At 48.2% G+C, this 6,386-nt stretch overlaps 1 long non-coding RNA gene across 1 annotated transcript in view; it reads right to left on the bottom strand.

Annotated features, from left to right (window-relative positions):
* The window catches only part of LOC109118643, a 34,994-nt gene extending 30,992 nt beyond the window's left edge, over positions 1 to 4,002 (bottom strand). Inside the window, exon 1 of the long non-coding RNA XR_002026013.1 lies at positions 3,855 to 4,002. This is a non-coding gene — a long non-coding RNA (uncharacterized LOC109118643). The remainder of the gene's footprint in view (positions 1 to 3,854) is intronic.
* Positions 4,003 to 6,386: the final 2,384 nt, after the last annotated feature.

The following is a 6,386-nucleotide window of genomic DNA, read 5'->3' as shown; positions in this document are numbered from 1 at the left end:
TATATGAAAATGTGTGCTTTCTCTTATGACTTGAAAGGTATATTAGACCAGGCATGATGGCACCCACCGATGTTCCCAGCACTCGGGAGGCTGAGGCAGGAAGCTTCAAGTTCAAGGCCAGCCTGGACTACATAGCAAGACCCTGTCTCAAAATAACAACAACCAAAAAAAAGTATATTAAAACAGTCTGTTCCTATACTTATCTAGCAATCACTAGCTATACCATACTCTACAGATATGAAAAAAAAGGTATTCTACCTTTGAGGGTTTAGCCTCTACAAAGAAGAAGGGCATGTTGACACGTGTACTAACATTCTTTAATGCATGCTGGGCATGGCAGAACATGCCTGTAATCCCAGTACTCAGGCAGAAGGATCTCTGAGAGTTCAAGGCCAGCCTGGGCTACACAGCCTGGACTACATAGCGAGACCCTGTCTCGAAAACAAACAAACAAAACAAAAAACAGTCTCTTTTAATGTGCCTATGCGCCTGAAGATGACTGTTGGCAAGCATAAACACTCCCCAAGCTACTTCTTACCAGGGAATCCATACCATAATACTGTTTTAATTTACAGGTAAATGCCCTGAACCTTGGAGAGTTGAGTTTTGTATGGTTTGGTTTGGTTTGGTTTGAAAGAGAGTCTTGCTATGTAGCCCAGGCTGGCCTCAGACACACAGCAATCCTCCTGCCTCAGTCTCCCGAGTGCTGGGATGACAGGTGTGCTCCGCCATGCCTGGCAGTCTTGGAGATTTTAAGAAACTTGCTGGAGTATCATAGACATATAAAGGTCAGGGAACACAAAGAGACTATTGGGCAGGGTGGATGGGGTGCCTCGGTTCATAAAAACAGATAGTGAGAATGCCAGTCATCACAAGGTCCCTCTTGCACCACACATCTCAAATGCAGCCCTTGCCACATGTCTGCTGCTGCCACCCCACCCACGTGGTGCTTGCCCAGCCACCATGGCCAATTCATCTCCCAGTCCCTTTGGCCTCCCACTGTGATACTGGCCGGCCTCTGAAAGATTTCGAAGCCAGCCTAGGCTACACAATGAGACCCTTTCTCAAAAAAAAAAAAAAATGTCTGGGTGTGGTGGTGCACGCCTATAATCCCAGCATTCAGGAGGCTGAGGCAGGAGGATTGCCTTGAGTTTGAAGCCTGCCTGGGCTATATACTGAGTTCAAAGCCATCCTGAACTACTTAGCGAGATCTTGTCTCAAAACATACAAACACACAAACAAACAAGGCAAAAACATAAAGTATATTTCGGAAAGAACTTTGCCATTTGTGACTTAAAGAAATTACTCTGAAGGGCCCAGATGAGAGGAGTACTTATAATTGGGTGACTAATGACTCACAGAAGGTCTAACCATTAAAAATGAATTTGAAAGGGGCTGGGGATTTAGCTCAGTGGCACCATGCCTGCCTTGTGAGCGCAAGGTTCTGAGTTAGACCAGTACCCACCCCAAAAAAAACTTTTTAAAAAACTGCATATAGATTAAGTGTAGAAAGTAGACTAGAGCATCACTCCAAGGTTTGGGCTGAATAGTGAGCTGATTGGCACCGCCTTCCCCAGGATGAGGACACCAGAACCAGACATGAGGTACAAATTGCACTAGGGTTACAGGTCCAGATCCAGCGCTGTGAAGTTCGAGATGGCTTTAGTCCTCTAGGCTCTGGATAAGACAAGCACAATGTGGCTCTTTAGGAAAATAAGTGTGACCTAGATTGACACAACAATGGCCTGAGCACTAGTAAGAGGAGGAAAAGGGAACTGTAAAAGATCCTGTGGAAATAAAATGGCCCAGATCTGTTGTATCTCTTAGAGAATTTATCTGAAATTTGTAAATAATAACACTGTAAGGCAGACACCGGATGGTTGCTCTCATAATAGATGAGTAAACAGAGCGAGTGGGAGCTTTGAAATTCATCCAAGTTGAACATGGTGACGCACACCTGTCATCCTAGCACTCGAGGCTGAGGCAGGAGGATTGCCACAAGTTCAAGGTCAGCCTGGGCTACATAGCCGGACCTTATCTCAAAATAATAATAATAATAAAGTTCATCCAAAATACACAGGGAATAAAGAGAGAAGTTAGGGTGGTAATTACTTATGATGAATGTAGTCACTTGTGTTTTTCGAGGACCTTGTCTCCCAGCTCCAAAGTCCCCCCCCCCCGTATTCCAGCTAGAATGATGGATGGCAGGGCTCACGGCCAATAGAGGGAGCTAGAGAGAACGGCAAAGTAGCTCTGGAGAAGAGGGACACTCTTTCCCTTCCACTTTCTTCACCTTGGCCTCAGTAGTTCCTTCCTGAAGGGGACAGCGCCCTCTCCCGGAGCTTCCAAATTTTAACACTGTAACTGCACCCTCTTCTGTCCATTCAGTCATTAGAGTCTTGTTGTTGTTGTTGGCCTTTCCTACTTAAACATTTTTATTTAAATTCTGTTTAAATGACTCTTCAGCCAGGCATGGTGGTGCACACCTGTAACCCAGCACTTGGGAGGCTGAGGCGGGAGGATCACCATGAGTTGAAGGCCAGCCTAGGTCATATAGCCAGCTCAAGGCCAGCCTGAACTACATAGTGAGATCCTGCCTTAAAAAAAAAAAAAAAAAAAAAAAAAAAAAGACTCTTCAACACACAGGGACCTACTCAGGCCAGACATTTGGACAGACTTATAAATCATGGAACAGAATTGAGGTTCCAGAAAAAAATCCACACATCTGTGGCCAAATGATTTTAGACAAGGGTGCAGATACCATTAAGTGGGGAGAGAATAGCCTACAATGCCAGGGAGTTAGCTCAGCAGTTCCACAGCCTCCCTTGTAAGCACAAGGTTCCGAATTTGATCCCCAGTACCAAAAAGAAAAAACAAATGGCGTTAGGACAACAGGACACACCTTTTGGAAGAATAAATTCCACAACGGACAGAAACACATTTTTCCATGAATTCTGTGCCTCAGGACTCTGCAGCCTTGTAAGGAAGAAGACATAAGTAAAAAGAAAGAATAAAATTCAAGGTAAAAACAGTAAGTACCAAGAAAGGAAAACTCTATTGAAGTTAAGAGGAGGGAGGGCCGTGGAGTTAGCTCAGTGGTGCCACTGCCTGCCTCACAAGTGCAAGGTCCCAAGTGCAATCCCCGGTTCCAAAAGGGTGGGTGCAGAGATGGATTTTGCTGATCCTGTCACTTCTCTACCACGCTGCCTCCTAAGGCGAAGGACTCCAGGCTGGCTCTTCTCCCTCACCGTGTGGTAAACTCATCTGGGATATTCTCAGCTTGCGTGTGGAGAGCAGTGTGGTCACACACACCTGTGATCCCAGCTACTCAGGAGGCTGAGTGCATAGTTGGAGGCCAGCCTGGGACATAGTGAGACCCCTGCCAGAAAAAAAAGCAAGCAAGCAAACAAAAAAGATCTCTCCTTGTACCTCAGACCAATTAAGTCAAAATCTAGGGGAAAAGACCCAAGCAGCAGTCATTTTTAACATTTTCCAGCTGATTCCAATGTGCAGCCTAGCTTTAACCTCGACAGTTTGCTATTGTGTTCAAAGTCCTATGCTAAACCAGGCATGGCGGTGCTCGCCTGTGATCCCAGCAAGTAGGGAGGCTGAGGCAGGAGGATCACCACAAGCTCGAGGCCAGCCTGGGCTACATAGTGAAATCCTATCTCAAAACGGGAAAAAAAATCCTATGCTAAACTTCAGTGCGAGCACATAAAATGCTAACCCATGTATGGAGGTACTCGGCTTACCAATAGCATGCTCATTTTACACAAAGAAATTTTTCCTAGAACATTTCCGTCTGCTCAAGTAGTAAAGGTTGGTTAGTCATATGAAATTATAGCTGTTTGTACCTTGTTAACTGCCCACTCCAACAGAGCTGGTGGCCTTCTGATGCGAATGGGAACTGCGAGTTCAAAGCCATTGCAAAGTTAATGATTGACCCTCTCCATCCAGCAGAAAGATGCCTATTTGATAACAGGTTTATTCTGAAAGCTCTGGGATGAGTCCAATCTCCATTCCCTTTATCTAGACTCTGAAGTTGTAGCCACCTCTCTGAAAAAGTTTCCATTTTGGAAATAACTTCAAATTTACTGAAAAGTTACAAGAAGCCAGGCGTAGTGGCACCTGCCTATAATCCCAGCACTCAGAAGGCTGAGGCAGGAGGATCCCTGCTAGTTCAAGACCAGCCTGGGCTGCACAGTGAGACAATAAAATTAAAAAAGAAAGAAAGAGAAGAAAATTTGCCAGAATAGCAAGTACAAAGAATTCCTAACCAGGTGTGGTGGTACACACCTGTATTTCCAGCACTCAGGAGGCTGAGGCAGAAGAGTTGCCACGAGTTCGAGCCTAGCCTGGGCTACATAGTAAGTTCAGAGCCAGCCTGAACTACACATCGAGACCCTGTTTCAAAAACACCAAAAATAAATAAAGAAAGAAGAATTCCCATGTACCCCTGCACCCAAGAAAGAGGATTGCTAGGTAGATCCAGGGAGGAGTACGTTTAACATGTCTCCTTACCTCCTAAATACTTCAGAACATCCTCTTTCACAACCACAGTTCAACCCACGGAGTCGGGAAATGGACGCTGACATAAGGCTATTGCCAAATCTAGAGTTCATATTCACTTTTCTCCAAAAGTCCAGTACTGTCCTTGGTAGCACTTTTTTTCCAGCGCATTTGGCGGTCCCCTCTCTTTGGTCTCCTTTTAGCTTTTCAGCCTTCCTGGAATAGGACTGGGGGGGCTGCCCGTCCGGAGTCGTGTCCTGCGTCCTTCTGGGGATGCCGCGTCAGGAGGTTCTTGCGGTCCACTGGTCCCATTACTGCTGGTGCTCAGCAGTTTCCCAGGTCCCTACTGAAATGACTAAACTCCCTTCGCCCTGTCGTTCAGACACCGGCCCGACCCGGATGAGGCTGAGAAGAGTGAGCCACGTAGGTGTGTGCAGCCACTCCTCCAGGCCCAGCGGGGAGATGCTGGTGCCTTTACAACACCCTGTCGGCTGGGTGTGGTGGCTCATGCCACACACCAGCGCTCCAGAGGCTGAGGCAGGAGGGTCGAAGTGAGTTTCTGGTCAGCCCGCACTAGAGTGAGACCCTCACTCAAAACAAATAAACAAGCGGGCATGGGCAGAGTACGTTATCCAAGACGTCCCTGGTGCTCAGTCTGTCTTGACGAAGGAACCCCAAATGCCCTCGTGTCACCCCCACTGTACTCAGAGCGAAAGGCCCGTGACGTGGGCCCTGCGGGAGCTGCCCCATCGACCTGGGGGACCTCCATTCCTGTTCTCCAAGAACAAAACAAGCTCACCTGCCTTCTTGCTCTGCCAGCTTCCCCTGCGGGCCTGGGACACTGTGTCCCAGCCAGGCACGTGGCTCCCTCCCTCCTCCGCTTCAGGTTTTCATTGCTGTTTAAGACAGGGTCTCGCTATACAGTTCAGGCTGACCTCAAACTCACAGAGATCCTTCTGCCTCAGCCTGCCCATTGCTGGGATGACAGGCATTTCGTCACCAAGCCTGGCTATTTTTACTTATTTTTTATTAGTACACGTTTGTAGCACACAGGGATGATACTGATGGTAAGGAGTAGACACGTGTACATAACACATCCTAATTCTGTTTCCGTTCTTTCCTCCCTCCCTCCCTCCCTCTCAAGAACCCCTCTCCATTTACTGCAGCTCTGTCTCTCCCATGGGTTGTCTTTTCTCTAGTTTTTTAAATTATGTATACTGTGGGTTTGCCCTATAAGAGAAGCTCTGGCTTGTATTACTGTTTTTAAAGAGAGTCTCCAAACTTCATAAGCTTTGGCACCCAGGAGACTGGAATCATCCTCTTTTCTGTTGTTGTTTCTTCGTTTGTTTTTTAAGACAGCTGGCCTCAAACTCACAGCGATCCTCCGGCCTCGTCCTCCCTGATGCTGGGATTACGGCACGTGCCACCATGCCCAGCGCATCCTCTACTGTTAAAAAGAGCAGCAGAGACAGAGACAGAGACACTTGAGCCCTGCCCAGGGTTTCCTGCTCAGGTCCTGACGCCCCAGCACTTCACACCGTGCCTCCCTGACATGTGCTGGTGCGCCCTCCTGTGGCTGGCGGTGGGAGGGAGCTCGCGTCTCCTGAGGGGGAGAGCGGTTAGGAGGAAGGGGCACTCCGCCGCGGGAAAGAAAGGCGGCCTAACGAGCTGTGGGCACGCGGGATGCTCCAGGAGGGTGAAAGTCGGATCGCGTCATCGTATGCCTCCTGAGTCTCGGGGTACAGAAGCCATCGCGGGTTCACACAAAGGATGTCCTCGACGGCTGTCGGAAAGCGCAGAGGGACCCCGGGCGCCCACTATGCGAACCGGGCAACCAGCAAGCTGGGACGCGCGGCTGCGCCGCGGGGAAGACGCTG

The sequence above is a fragment of the Fukomys damarensis genome, unplaced genomic scaffold (assembly GCF_012274545.1).
Source record: "Fukomys damarensis isolate Sample0158 unplaced genomic scaffold, DMR_v1.0_HiC HiC_scaffold_39, whole genome shotgun sequence".
Classification (NCBI taxonomy): Eukaryota; Metazoa; Chordata; class Mammalia; order Rodentia; family Bathyergidae; genus Fukomys; species Fukomys damarensis.
The sequence above is the reverse complement of the archived record's forward strand: the minus strand, read 5'-3'. Positions and strand labels throughout refer to the sequence as shown.